We start from the raw sequence: 15,465 nt of genomic DNA, 5'->3' as shown, positions 1-15,465 counted from the left end.
CATACACTAGCTGTAAAAATCATAACCCCTAGCAAACATGGTCATCGGTAATGTGCATACTCCATACACGTCAGTAGATTGTCATTATCACCTTCTATGTTTTTTTGGTTTTTTTTTTTACTGTGAATGTTACCACACCCTATTGTACACAAATACAACAGTTTGAAACTGTTCCATTCAATTTCAGATTTTAAATATGGCCATCTTTGGCACTGTGACTCATTGCAATGATGAATGGATGATGAATATGATGAGGAGAGGAGCAAAATGAGGTTTCAACACAGTTCAACACAGCATAATGGAAAGGACCCGTTTGAAACGGCTGGCAATAAAATTGACTGTTGAATGTAAAGTATATTATCTGTAAAATCTATCTTAGCTCATAGGTCTAAAGAGAATGTATTTCTTTTGCAACTATCAAATCGTCTCCAGCCTTACAAACACACTTTGACATTTTACTTATGTGAAATGCATTTTGCACAGTTTAATTTTTAATGGCCATTTTAATGTAAGAAAAATATTAACAATTAGACAGCGAGCCAGAATAGATCCTGTTTAGAGCAGAAGGTAAAGTACTTGCTGTAAACTGGTAGCAGTGGGGGGATTCCAGCTTCCCCTTCTCGTCACGTCACACTGAGACCCGTTAGAAGTCCCGTTGTCTTGCAACGAACGCGCTGCCTGCACCCTGTAGTTGATGATTTTTGCAAGTTGTTGTTGATTTTCAAAATGAAGTCACTATTGCTATTTTCTTGATAAGTTGTCTCTTCAGGAGCCCCGTTTCCACGAATCCAGCTCCGCTCGTCTGTTTTCAGGACTATGGACAGCGTCTGTGGCTGTCTTATACCTTCGCCCTCCCCATACACGTGATTTATGCGTCAAGCGTCCTCATTGACGTCAGCAGATTCGATTTCATTCATAAGATCTTTCTGCTCCCCAACACATACACAGAAATTAATTAACTGCATTGTTCTATACACCCTTGTAGGAATTCAGACAGGAATAAACCCAGAATACACCAGAGCAGGAAAGCATGGCCACAAAAATCATTACAATCAATATCATTTTCTTTGCAGAATAATCTAATATAGACATCATATAAGACTGACAACTGCCAATTAAAAAGACTCCTCCACTTTTTCCAACATTTAATAATGGTAACTTTAATTTTGATTTTTTTGGAAATTGATCAACAAAGACAGAAAAGGCAGAAAAGGATGCAAAATTGAGGGCCAAACCATCAAGAGCACATTTCCTTGGTGCTCAATCTGCACCAAGGCCCAAGGTAGTGTCGGGTGGAGCAGGACAAGACGCTATGCTACCTAGTTGTAATGATGGATTCCATGTCTTGACATGATATGATATGTCATATTATATGTGATATGATGATATGATAAGATAAAGACATTAAAGGATAAATGGTCTGTACTTTTTTATGTATTGGCACTCAAAGCACCGATGGGGAAGCTGCTATGCAGCTAGCCAATGCTTGCTGGGAGCAACTACGTTGGGGTTCAGTGTCTTGCTCAAGGACACTTCGACATGTGACTGGTGGAGCCGGGGACTGAACCATCAAATGCAAAATTGGTGGACAACCGCTCTACCTATCTGCACCATTTGTTAGAATATAAAATGTGGTTAAAAGGAAGGCCCAGAAAGTTCGGTTATGTACCTTAAGTATGAAAAGCAAGATGGAGTAGTTGGGATTCTTGATGTTAACAAAGTGATAATGAAGAATGCAGGTCTCTAGGGAGAAGAACAGTTGAAACAGTACCAATCTACAGGTAGTCTAAGCCTTAAACAACCTTAAATTTGCTAATGAAGGCTATAGTAGACAATGGGAAACAGAATTGATAGTAATCAATAGTTAAAATCCTGAATACAATCATCTGTGTGCAATGCAAGATGGCGAGCCTACCATGTCTAAGATCTGAGATATGAGAGAGGACTCTTTCACACCTGAAAGAAGTTTGCAGTGCCAAAGGATGGCAAGTTCACAAATTTGTCAATTCCCTGCTGTGCCTGTGTGAGATACCACACATCCATTATTATCAAATTTGGTTGCAGTTACATTTGGACATCCTGAACAAAACCCAACAGAACTTTACAACTCTGCCTATATATTTTTGCATCTTAGTTTAGTTAGTGACTGTATATTGCCTGTAGGTTTGTTCCAGCTCCCTGCAACCCAGATCAGAATAAGCAGTAAAAGATAACGGATGTATAGAAGGCTGGATGTAAATCTAAGTTCCATTTTTATATGCAGACAGTAAAATATACATGAAATGGAAGTACTGCAAAATATTTTTAGCTACAATTAACAAAAAGTATTATACACATAACCCTAGGCATACATGCTAACACCATACTATAACCATAAGTTATACTGTAACTTATGGTTTATTTTGTTCAGTATGTTTTCAAAGGGAATATTTAGTTTTAAATAGAATTATACAGCAAAAAAGACGTGAATTTTTTGTATTGAAAATAGTGAACATGATTTTTTTTCAAGCTGAAATGTTTATTCAGTGTGTACTTACTGTGATCAATGAATTGCTTGTTTATATGCAGAGCATTTCAATTATCATTTTTAATAAGAATGATAGTTATGACATTACTCTCTGTGTAGAAGCCATAACACTTTGTGATAGTGTTTACTTACTATTTTAGATGCTGCAGCTTCCTTATCGAGAAATTTGGCTGGTTTTATTAGACAACCAAAAGTATGACATTCAAGCGTTGAGCCTAGGATGCAGAGATCCAGTCCAACACACCTCTCTGCAGTGTCCTTACAACTGTCACCCCCCCAGCCCCCCACCACAACTCCCAAATATCTATAGAGACTGTGTCTGTTCCCTGACCAAATAAATTTAAACCAAAAACGACCATAAGAGGAGTTAATCATGATAACCTCATAAAAGTTAAGACTACACCTCTTGCAGAACGAAACCCCAAAACTATCTCTAAATTTCTGTTCGTAAATTACTTAATAAGTAATCATCAATTCAATTTATTTTGTTTTACTGAAACTTTTAAATGAGTTTAAATGAGTCAACCCCCCCAAGTCATATTAATTATCATGTTGCTAAAAGCACAGTCTGAGGTAAAGGAGTAGCAGCAATCTTTCACTAAACCTTACAAAAACACCCTAGACCTAAACATAGTTATAACTCACACTAATGCTCTTACTCTTAGCCTCTCACACACAAACTGGAAAACTCAAAAACCACTATTATTTGTTATCATGTACCGTCCTCCAGTCCCTTATTCAGAGTTTTTGATTGAATTTTCAGATTTTCTATCTGATTTAGTGCTTATTACAGATAAAGCCTAAAGTACAGATAATGAAAACACTCCATAAATTTCCATTGCTATGCTGATGATACCCAGCTATATTTATCTATAGAAACCAGATGAAAAAATCAGTTAATCAAGCTTCAAGACATAAAGGTCTGGATGTCCCACAATCTTTTACTTCTAAACTCAGATAAAACTGAAGTCATAGTATTTGGGTCCAAAAATCTAAGAAATATGATGACCACCCACATCGTTACTCTAGATGGCATGAGGCTCCAGTACTACTGTCAGGAACTTTGGAGTTATTTTTGACCAGGATTTGTCCTTTACCTCCCATATAAAACAAATATCTAGAACAGCCTTCTCCCACCTACAAAACATTGTCAAAATTAGCAGCATCCTGTCTCAAAGTGATGCCATAAAACTGGTCCATGCATTTGTTACTTCTAGGTTGGACTACTGTAATTCCCTACTTTCAGGATGCCCCAGTAACTCCCTAAAGAACCTGCAATTAATCCAAAATGCTGCAGCAAAAGTGCTGACTGGAACTAGCAAGAGAGATCATATTTCACCTTCACTAGCTTCTCTCCATTGGCTCCATCTCCATTAAATTTAGAATAGAATTTAAAACCCTGTTTCTTACATATAAAGCTCTTAACGGTCAGGCTCCATCATATATAGAAGACCTCATAGCACCATATCATCCCAGTAAACCACTTTGATCTCAGAATGCAGGCCTACTTGTGGTTCCCATAATTTCCAAAGGTAGAATGGGAGGTAGAGCCTTTAGCTATCAAGCTACTCTCCTGTGGAACCAGCTCCCAGTTCAGATTCGGGAAGCAGACACCCTCTCTACTTTTAAGTCTAGGCTTAAAACCTTCCTGTTTGATAAAGCCTATAGTTAGTTATTGTTATGCTGCTATAGGCTTGGACTGCTGGGGGACCACCCCACAATGCACTGAGCTCCTTTCCTCCTCTAGTCCCTCTCTCCTCTTCTCTCACCCCACAATTGTCACTACTGTAAGACACTAACTCTTTGTGTTTTATCCCGTAGTTGTCCTTCTCCTTCTCTGTCTCCCTCTCCCTGTCCCTTTCTGCACGTGTCCCTGGGCTTTGAAGCTGTGTGTTTTCCAGTGTGCTACTACTGGTCCTACCAATCTGCCCGATGTTTTGTTGTTGCTTTTGTTGCTCTTATTCTTTTCTCTCTTCACTTTCCACTCACCCCAACTGGTCAAGGCAGATGGCTGCCCACCCTGAGCCTGGTTCTGCTGGAGGTTTCTTCCGTTAAAGGGAGTTTTTCCTCCTCACGGTTGCCTAGGGCTTGCTCAAGGGGGAATTGTTGGGTTCTCTCTATACATCTCTATAGTCCTGACTTTATTCTGTAAAATGCCTTGAGATGACTATGTTGTGAAGTGGCGCTATATAAATAAAGTTGAATTGAAATGGAATTGAATTATACAGTACATGGATTCTGATTCTAGATAGGCACTATTATGGACATAATGTATATGTGGAAGTACTACGGATACTATGGAAGTACTATGGACTATGAAAGTGCAGTGTATAAAGCTAATGCATAGCATTCAGTACTTGAATGAGGAACCAGAACTTGGACCAATGTGTATGATGGATACAGTTCAATGTTTGCATGTAAATGATAAATGGTCTGCACTTATATAGCGCTTTTTCTAACTATTGGCTCTCTTTACACTCCTCACAATTACCCAATGTAGGGGGGTTGCTATGCAGCTGGCCAACACTCACCGGAAGCAACTAAGTTGGGGTTCATTGTCTTGGTCAAGGATACTGTGACCTGAGGAGCCGGAGAACCAGCAACTGGGGGATTGGTGGACGACCGCTCTGCCTCCTGTGCTGCAGTCACCCCAACATTTGCAGGAGAGACGAGGTGGGGAGATGAGTATGTAGGGGAGTGAGGGGTCAGAGGGTGGCAAAGTTCAGTATGGTAACAGCTGTAGTAGAGAAGCTGTTCCTGAGTCTAGTGGTTATAGTTCCGAGGCTCCTGAAGCACCTCTCTGATGCAGAAGGATAAACAGTCTATCTGAAGGTTGAGAAGAGTCCTTGAGAATATGCGAGCTCAGCACAGGCAGCGTTTTCTCTGGATGTCCTGAATGGCTAAAAGTGAAGTCTTTGTGATTCGTTCTGCAATTTTCACCACCCACCTTAGTTCCTTGGGCTCAGCAACAGTGTAGTTCCTGTTCCAGATGGTGATACTGCTAGTGAGGATGGGTACATGATAATCTGTTTCTGCATTGCGACACTGTGAATAGTGGTGTTGATATAGCCCAGCACAGAGTAGGTCTAGGTGTAAATGTCCATATGAGAGCTACAGGTAGCCTGGGAAGCAAACGGGCTGTGTGTTGGAAGCTGTCCTGTAGTATCGATTCTGTCATACATATATTTTGTCAACGATAAATTCAGTCAAATACTAACTTCTCATTATATTATTATAAGTTTTTGGTGTTCATATCATTCAAATAATGGCATAATTGAGTAATCTGCTACTATTGCAAATTCAATTATCTTTAGGTACTCTGCAGCAATGTTGACTCAAAGTTATTCTTTAAGATGTTGTTAATCACACTCAAGACTGTTGTGCAGGTTGTGACTGATAAGGACAGCAGCAGACAAGGTTTTAACAGAACAAAATACTATTTGCACTACTATAATAGTACTATTATTAGCATGTAATGTTACTCAGCAGCCAGCCCCTGGATGGCAAACAAAACTGAGGAAGGTAACAATCCAAAAGTAACACCGTCTGTAGCTGGACAGCCAATGAAGATGATCAGCAACTGTGGTTGTAAGTTTGTAATTGTGAGTGAAGCTCTGCCTCATGCTCTAGGGTTTGAGCTGTTAGATACAAACAATAAAAGTCATTTAAAAATCAGTCTTTAAATGTCAATCATTTAATGAGTGTAGTAATTGTTTATGAACAAATACCACGTAAACTAACTGAATTATCTCACTGATGATCATAGTAACTTTTACTGACAGTAATATACTTATTACATTATACTTGTTACAATTCCATTAAACAATCCTTTAAAAAAGAAGAGACACCTGTATTTTCATATTTCTAATATCAATCCAGATGAGTTTGTCAAATGTTGGCTTAATCTGTTGCAATTATGGGACAGACTATACAGTATGGCTATGAAACAGAGCCCTACAAGTATATGAGTTGTTACAAAATCTATAGACCTTTTTAAATACACTCAATGTCAATGTGAGCCACTAGGAACAGTTAGACATTCCCCTTAAACACCTGACTTGTTCAAAGAGAGGGAAGGTGCTGACAGACTTCAGTAAAAGACTATCAAACCCTAACCATAGGTGTACACATACATATTTATATTGGAAGACCAAAATTTTATATTGCAAGACTTGATAAAAAAAAAAGTAAAAACTAGGGAATAAATTGTAGGGATTCCATGCCCTTGGTGAAATGTTAGACCCCTAAAGAACATTTTAATAGTGTACCGCTATTTATGAAAGTACTTCGTCAAAGTACCAGTACCATCAGAACAATATCAAGTTCTGACTCCAACACTGAAGTTTAGTGAAGGTTCAAACGCTTGTATCAAGCACAAAGAGCAAAACCCTGTATTGATGCGTGTATGCTTTAAGAAAAATCACATGACCTATATAGCTGCTGAGTCGTAAGGAAGGGAAGTGCAAAATTGTGTTTATCAGAAAGCGTTACTTTTGACTATATTCATGCTGAAAGAAAGTGGAGACTTTGGTGCTATTTGTATTCGTTTTGTTTTGATATTATGGAACCATCAAAAAAACAATAATTTTCTCCAGTTTGGGACCATTTTGATCCTATAACACCGAATAAGGTAAATGTTTTTCTTACCTGTTGCCAATTTTGCTCAGTTTTCATCTGAGTTAATTATGTTCAAATTCCTTTCTGAAGGACTCTTAATTTAATTTTATTTCACATGAATAACTTTTATTTGGTAAAATTTGGGATCTGCTCCACAGAGCTGTCTTACATTAACAGGAGCACTTCATCAATGCACCTCTACAAACAACTCCCATACCTTGTGAAGGAGTTTTATCCAAAGCAGGAGAACCGGTCTCACAAAATTGCTTTGTTTCTTAATAAAATATATAAACCTGGCCTTTTTCCCTAACATAAATGCACAAGCACTCCCACTTTCAGTTCTTTTTTATAAATGACATTAACAAAAAGTTTACTTTGATTTCACGTTTTTCACTTATACTTTTGTACTTTTTGCATTTTTGTACATGCTGCTTTTGACATACTATTAGTCATAGTCATATTATTTGGGTTATATTCAAACTAATTGGAATATATAAACTTCTCTATTCAGTTAGCACTTTATTATCAGCTGGTTATGTAAACAGGTTATTCAAACAACCATTTATTCACATGTCAGAAGGGATGAATCTAGGTTAGTCTCCACGTGGTTTATCCACATTGCCTGCAATGTTATTTGCAATCCAGCAGATGTCGCTATTAAATGATACACCCATCACTACTCAATTCTGCTCTTTTTCATTCTATTGCATTTTATTCTTGTTCTCTGGAGAAAAACAAAGAGTATATGACAGATTTGACATTTCATAGTATGTTACATCAGTGCATTATGAATGGCAAATATGTAAAAAAGTTGTTTCAAGAAGAGATGTAAATCTCAAATGTCTATCTTTTTCCCCACAATTTAATTCAATTTAATTCAACTTTATTTATATAGTGCCAATTCACAACAAAGTCATCTCAAGGCTAAGAATAAACTCAAGCCTATAAAGATGTATAGAGAGAATCCAACGATTCCCCCTTGAGCAAGCCCAAGGCAACAGCAGAGAGGAAAAACTTCCTTTAACGGAAGAAACCACCAGCAGAACCTGGCTCAGGGTGGGCAGCCCGGGGACACCTGCAAAAAGGGACAGAGAGAGGGAGACAGAGAAGGAGATAGACAACTACGGGAGAAAACACACATAGTTAGTGTCATACAGTAGTGACAATTGTAGGGTGAGAGGAGAGAGGAACAAGAGGAGGAAAGTAGCTCAGTGCATTGGGGGGGGGGGGGGGGGGGGGTCCCCCAGCAGTCTAATCCTATAGCAGCATAACTATAACTAACTATAGGCTTTATCAAAGAGGAAGGTTTTGAACCTAGACTTAAAAGTAGAGAGGGTGTCTGCTTCCCGAATCCAAATTGGGACCTGGTTCCACAGGAGAGGAGCTTGATAACTAAAGGCTCTGGTTCCCATTCTACATTTGGAAATTCTGAGTACCACAAGTAGGCCTGCATTCTGAGATCGAAGTGGTCTACTGGGATGATATGGTGCTATGAGGTCTTCTATATATGATGGAGCCTGACCGTTCAGAGCTTTATATGGAAGAAGCAGGGTTTTAAATTCTATTCTAGATTTAATGGGAAGCCAATGGAGAGAAATATGATCTCTCTGGCTAATTCCAGTCAGTGCTCTTGCTGCAGCATTTTGGATTAATTGCTGTCTCTTTAGAAAGTAGGGAATCACAATAGTCCAACCTACAAGTAACAAATGCATTGACCAGTTTTTCGGCATCACTTTGAGACAGGATGCTCCTAATTTTGGCAATGATCCGTAGGTGGAAGAAGGCTGTTCTAGAGATTTGTTTTATATGTGAGTTAAATGACAGATCCTGATCAAAAATAACTCCAAGGTTCCTTGCAGTAGTACTGAAGGCCAGACGTATGCCATCTAATGTAACAATATAGTTGGACATCATATTTCTTAGATTTTTGGGACCAAATACTATGACTTCAGTTTTGTCTGAGTTTAGAAGTAAACCATTGTGGGACATCCAGGCCTTTATGTCTTGTAAGCATGCTTGAAACTTTATTAACTGATTATTTTCATCTGGTTCCATAGATAGATATAGCTGGGTATCATGAGCATAGCAATGGAAATTTATGTAGTGCTTTTTAATAATGTTGCCTAAAGGAGACATATATAAAGTAAAAAGTATTGGTCCTAACACAGAACCTTGTGGAACTCCATAGCTAACCTTTGTGTGCATGGAGGATTCATCATTAACATGAACAAATTGAAATGTATCAGATAGATAAGATTTAAAACAACCTAGTGCAGTTCCTGTAATTCCAATTTCATGTTCCAGTCTCTGTAATAAAATCTTATGATCAATGGTATCAAATGCAGCACTAAGATCTAACAGAACAAGTATAGAGACGAGTCCATTATCTGAGGCCATGAGAAGATCGTTGGTGACTTTTACCAGTGCTGTTTCTGTACTATGATGAACTCTAAATCCTGACTGAAAGTCTTCATACAAATTATTCCTATGAAGGTGATCACATAATTGTTTTGCAACTACTTTTTCAAATATTTTAGAAATAAAGGGGAGATTAGATATTGGTCTGTAATTGGCTAAAGCACCTGGGTCAAGACAGGGTTTTTTAAGTAGTGGTTTAATTACAGCTACCTTATAGGCCTGTGGTACATAGCCTGTTTCTACAGATAGATTGATCATATCTAACATGAACGTATCTATTAAGGGTAAAGCTTCCTTGAGCAGCTTAGTTGGAATAGGGTCCAGCAGACAGGTTGTTGGTTTAGATGAGGTAATAATTGAAGTTAGCTCAGAGAGATCTATGGGGAAAAAGCAGTCTAACAGGGATTGAGACCTTATTGTTGATTCTAGCAATGTTGTAAATGAAGATCTATCTGTAATATTTGGGGGGAGGATCTGGTGAATTCTTTCTCTAATAGCTACAATTTTATTCATAAAGAAGCTCATGAAGTCATTGCTGCTCAGAGTTAAGGGAAAACTAGGCTCAACAGAACTATGGCTCTTAGTCAGCCTGGCTACAGTGCTGAACAGAAACCGGGGGTTGTTCTTGTTTTCTTCTATTAATGATGAATAATATGTTGTTCAGGCATCTCAGAGAGCTTTTTTGTACATTTTAAACTATTTTTCCAGGCTAAGTGAGATTCTTCTAAATTTCTGGAACCACTTCCTTTCTATCTTTTGTGTTGCCTGTTTTAAGTTGCTTGTTTGCGGACTATACTCTTCTGGTTTCTCTCTCCCCTTTCCACTCACCCCAACCGGTCGAGGCAGATGGCCGTCCACCCTGAGCCTGGTTCTGCTGGAGGTTTCTTCCGTTAAAGGGAGTTTTTCCTCTCCACTGTTGCCTATGGCTTGCTCCAGGGGGAATTGTTGGGTTCTCTTTATACATCTTAATAATCTTGACTTTATTCTGTAAAGTGCCCTGAGATGACTTTGTTGTGAATTGGCGCTATATAAATAAAGTTGAATTGAATTGAATTGAATTGAATTGGTTTACTGCCTTCTTTATCAGAGGGGCAACCCTGTTAAGTATTTTTGTAGTGAGGGTGCAAAATTATTAACAAGATAATCAAGTTGTGCAGTAGTAAAATTAAGGTGGCTACTTTCCATTGTATTGAAATATGGTGAAGCAAATGATGAAAGAATAATTTCTTTAAATTTGTTTACAGCTTTTTTACTGAAGCACCTGCTATAGTGGAATTTTTCCCTAACTGCTGTATAGTCTGTTATTGTAAATTCAAATGTTATTAGAAAATGGTCAGACAGAAGGGAGTTGCGAGGAAATATTGTAAAATTATCTGCTTCAATTTCATACGTAAGGACAAGGTCTAACGAGTGACTAAAACAGTGATTGGGTACATTTTGGCAAAAACAATTGAATCTAATAATGAATTAAACGCAGTGCTCAGGCAGTTACTGTCAGCATCTACATGAATGTTAAAGTCACCCACTATAATGACTTTATCTGTACTAAGCACTAAATCAGATAGAAAATCAGAAAATTCAATCAAAAACTCTGAATAAGGGACTGGAGGACGGTACACGATAACAAATAATAGTGGTTTTTGAGTTTTCCAGTTTGGGTGTGAAAGGCTAAGAGTAAGGCTCTCAAATGAGTTATAACTATGTTTAGGTCTAGGGTTTATTGATAAGCTACAATGGAAGATTGCTGCAACTCCTCCACCTCGGCCTGTGCTTCTAGGAACATGAGTTCTTAGTCTGAGTTAATTATGTTCAAATTCCTTTCTGAAGGATTCTTCATTTAAAATTAACTTTTAATTTTATTTGCAAGTAAAATGTCTTACATAAACAGGAGCGCTTAACTAACATGCCCTAACATGCTAAAAACACTTCTTGTTCATCACACAACTGCTTCACAGCATGTCCCAAACAGCAGGTTTTGTGGATATTGGGTGGTGCAGTTATGCAATTGTAAAATGGTGACCATCAAGGGCACCAAAGGCTCACTGAGCACAAGTGGCAAAATGAGCCTCATCCGGTAGGGAGTCTCAGTGGTGCAATTCAGTAGCAACTAGCCTTGCTTTATGTGTCACCTTCCTTTGAAGGGCTTCATTTGAGAGCCTGGATCAAAGAGGCATAAAGTCTGTGGAGTCTCTAAACTGTTGACATTTTGATGGTCACCTTTGGTTTGTCCTTGCACCCAGCATCCATGCGTGTCAGAGCCACAGAAATCAAAGGGTGAATGACTGTGAAACTGCCTCAGGAGGGATGAAAGCACCATATAAAAGTGTCGGTCCATATCATCTGCTTAGAGGATCAAGCCAGTTAAACATATATTGTCTCCTTAATGACTAGTTCAAGACACTTGCCTTCTCTGTCCAGAAGAATGTGGACATCTTGTACGGAGCCCTTGTCCCTTAGACTTATATTTATGACCGATACAATTACTTCTCTCCATAACTCTTGACATAGATTGAGACACAGGCCTAACGTAGCAGCTGAGGCTGTCCCATGCTTTCTTAGTTTTATCACATTACATTAGATGTTAGCTGACAAATTAAATATGTTACACAAGCCCCTTTGTTATAACTATAGGTGTAGATGTATAAATGCTACATTTGCAGTCACCAAGTTGCTGCCATTACCGAATGCCTTACTGGGGCCAGGTACACACCCACACTGCTGACTGATGCCTAGTGTCCCTCTGCTTGCAAGTGTATTTCAATGATGCTTCATTAATTTTACTTGCAGTTGTTAAAAATAAAATAAAAAAGTTAAAAAAAGGTTCAGATCTCACAGTTGAAAATCTTTCAAGTGAAACAGCCACATTTTGCTTTAGCAGTTTTAGATATGCTTACGTAGCTGCCAACTAGTGATACGAGACATGCTATTTTTGTTGCCTGTAATGTCCGTTTCAGAACACCAGAGGGTAAACACTTATTTTGACAGCTCCCATGTGGTACTATTAGGCATAGAAATTTGCATGGAGATTCTGAAGGGTAGATACCAATTGTACGGTCCCGTTGATGATAAAATAGATTCTTGCTTGCCTTATACCTCACTTGTAAGTCGCTTTGGATAAAAGCATCTGCTAAATATTTAAATGTAAGTGTTTCAGTAAACAATTTAAGTAACCACAAGTTTGGGGTTCACAGCATTGATGTGTATTTTGAAAATTTCCAACATCTTTTTTTTTTTTTTTACCCTGGTATTCTCCGCATATCTGAACCAATGGCTGGGTCTTCCTATTAAAGATCTCTTGCTCTGTTGTACACTTTTCCCATGTGGAGATATGGCACAATAGGAGTACAAATGCAAACCCATGGAACAAAATTACAGGTATTCGCATTTTACACTGGTGGATTATAACCAAGTTATAAGTAGTGCTTTAAAATGGAAAAAATTAGAAACACAAGAAAGAAAGAAAGAAAAGAAAAAATAAAATGCAATTTATTGAAAACTGCATTTAAACTGAAACAGGGTGTTCATCAGATGATCTAAAAAGTCAAGGGGTAGACACAAAACTAATTTCACCTGGATTGAGCTGGAGGATCAGACTGGCTGTCCATGAAGACACAGGCCAATCCTCAACCCAAATTAAGGCCCTTACTGATTATTAATCCAGCCCAATTACCATAAGACACATTATGTGAGAAAAGGCCTTACAGAACAAAAAACATCTTCAAAGGACACATCTCCCCCAAAACCACAAACTTGCCTATTTGGACTTTTCAAGGGAGCACCAAACATGGGACATTGAAAGGTGGATGAAAGTTTTATACTCTGATGAGAAAATATTTAACCTGGACAGTCCTTATGGCTTCTAACATTACTGGCATGACAAGGATATCCCTCTGGATAGGTTTTCTACATGGCACAGTGGAGGAGGCTCCATCATAAACTGGGTGGCTATGTGGAGATGTTGCAGCGGCCCCCTCTTGACTCTGTGGTAATGACTGGGTCGTTCAACTGGACGACGCTGCAGTTCATAACGCCTGCCTGACGAAGGAGTTCTTCCAGGAGAATAACGTTGCTCTTTTGGAGCATCCTGCATGTTCCAGGTTATGGATGGCAAGGGAGGTTTACAAAAACAGACACCAGTTCCAGACTGTGGATGCCCTTTGTGAAGCCATCTTCAACACACAGAGCAACATTGCCACCAGCCTTCTGGAAACAGTCACATCAATCGTGCTGAAATGAATTTTTAAAGAGATCAACAAGAACCATCGGGCTACTCATTACGGATTACTTTTTGAAACTTCTGTTCTGTTTTGGGTGTTTTGGGGCTATGGTCTTAAAGTTTTGATCAGGTTATGAAGAGCCAGTTTAATTTTACATCCAGTTTTCAATACGTTGCCTACTTTCCATTTTTTTGGTCTCTAGCTCCTTGCACTACTTACAACACAGTTATGGTCCACCAGTGCGAAAACCAAATACTTGTAATTCCCCCCCCATCTTAAGATTTTGTTCAGGAGTGTAGCCGTTTCCTTATAGTCTTGAATGCCTCAGCAGTGTGAATGCATGAGATAATAGAAGACAATGGATTCATCTGGCTCCAGTGAGTTTCTGAACCTTGTTGTTAATGTAAAGGACACTATCGATAACTGGGGGGGGCTAGTATAATTAGTGTCAGTGGTTATTTTGTAATGTTCTAAGGAACTGAGTTGATGCTACTAACAGTAAGACTGGGTGGGGCTTTTATTTTGGTGAGTCAATATATGCATGGTGTGGCTTCTCTTAAGTGGTGGTTGTGGTTTAGTCAATACCTTTGTCTACAACAACTCGAAAACTACAATCTGTGATTTTTTTCTTTTAGCCACTGGTAGGATCTCACCCCAAAGCCTTCTAGGTAGCAGTCACAATCAGTATACTTGTCATCTTGGCATGATAGTCTTCTGTGCATCTCTGTGTTCCCTTCTTGAATTGCAAGGTTGGAAGCACTAGCAAAGGCAGCTGACACCTTCATCTTGAGTTTCTCCACCTCTACAGCTGCCAGTTTTTTGCTCCTGATGGCTGAATCAGTGACTGTGTTGAGTTCTAAAGCGACTGCGCAGGATTGGTCGTTTACTTTCCTGATTCCTTCTGGCCACATAATGTATTGTCCTTGGAACCCCCAAATAGTAGTGCTATCATGTATATCCAAATACAATTTCTCCATCATGTGGTTTCAAACTTTTGGCTGATTGATGTATACAACCATGTATGTAAGCACCAGGAATGATGGAGCCGTGGTCCCCAACCTTTCTCCTTGAAGCCCCACATTATGTGGATCAAGAAAATACTGAGTGCACCTATCCTGCACACAAAGACAACAAAATAATAATGACTTCTTATTAGTGTAAACATAAAACTTAAAGTATAGCTCTGTCATAGATCTCCCCCACACCAGTTAACTGAAACAGGGGTCATTTGCTGCATATCCAGATGCACATCCACATCATGTGAACACAGCTTTTGAAATGTACATTAATAAATTAAACATTTCTAACAATAACATCAACCTTTTAACTCCCCTCAACAAACTAATGGCCACACTGGGCTGCCTCAAAAGAGATAGGCTCATGCTGTCCCTTAAAATGGGCCTAGACCCCAGGATGGGAACCATAGCACTAGTGCGCCAAATATGAATTTCTAAAAATTGGCCCAACAAAAGCCACATTTCCTACTGTTTAGCATTCAAGACAGTGCCCACCTGTTTTTAGAAAATTTCAAAGCAATTAAATGTTAGAAATAAATAAGCTTGGAGCTAAAAGGGGCGACTGTGGCACAGGAAGGTAGAGCGGTTGTCCACCAATCTCACAGTTGCAGGTTCAATCCCCGGCTCCTCTGGTCACATGTCGAAGTGTCCTTGAGCAAGACACTGAACC

The 15,465-nt window shown here is 38.9% G+C and overlaps 1 protein-coding gene across 1 annotated transcript in view; it reads right to left on the bottom strand.

Annotated features, from left to right (window-relative positions):
• vgf (VGF nerve growth factor inducible) overlaps nt 1–14,891 on the bottom strand; it is a 33,676-nt gene extending 18,785 nt beyond the window's left edge. Inside the window, exon 1 of the mRNA XM_067523583.1 lies at nt 577–14,891. The gene's annotated coding sequence lies outside the window, so the exon portion shown is untranslated. The remainder of the gene's footprint in view (nt 1–576) is intronic.
• Nucleotides 14,892–15,465: the final 574 nt, after the last annotated feature.

Source organism: Channa argus, chromosome 12 (genome assembly GCF_033026475.1).
Source record: "Channa argus isolate prfri chromosome 12, Channa argus male v1.0, whole genome shotgun sequence".
NCBI lineage: Eukaryota > Metazoa > Chordata > Actinopteri > Anabantiformes > Channidae > Channa > Channa argus.
Note: the sequence above shows the minus strand (reverse complement) of the source record. Positions and strands in the feature narration are given on the sequence as shown.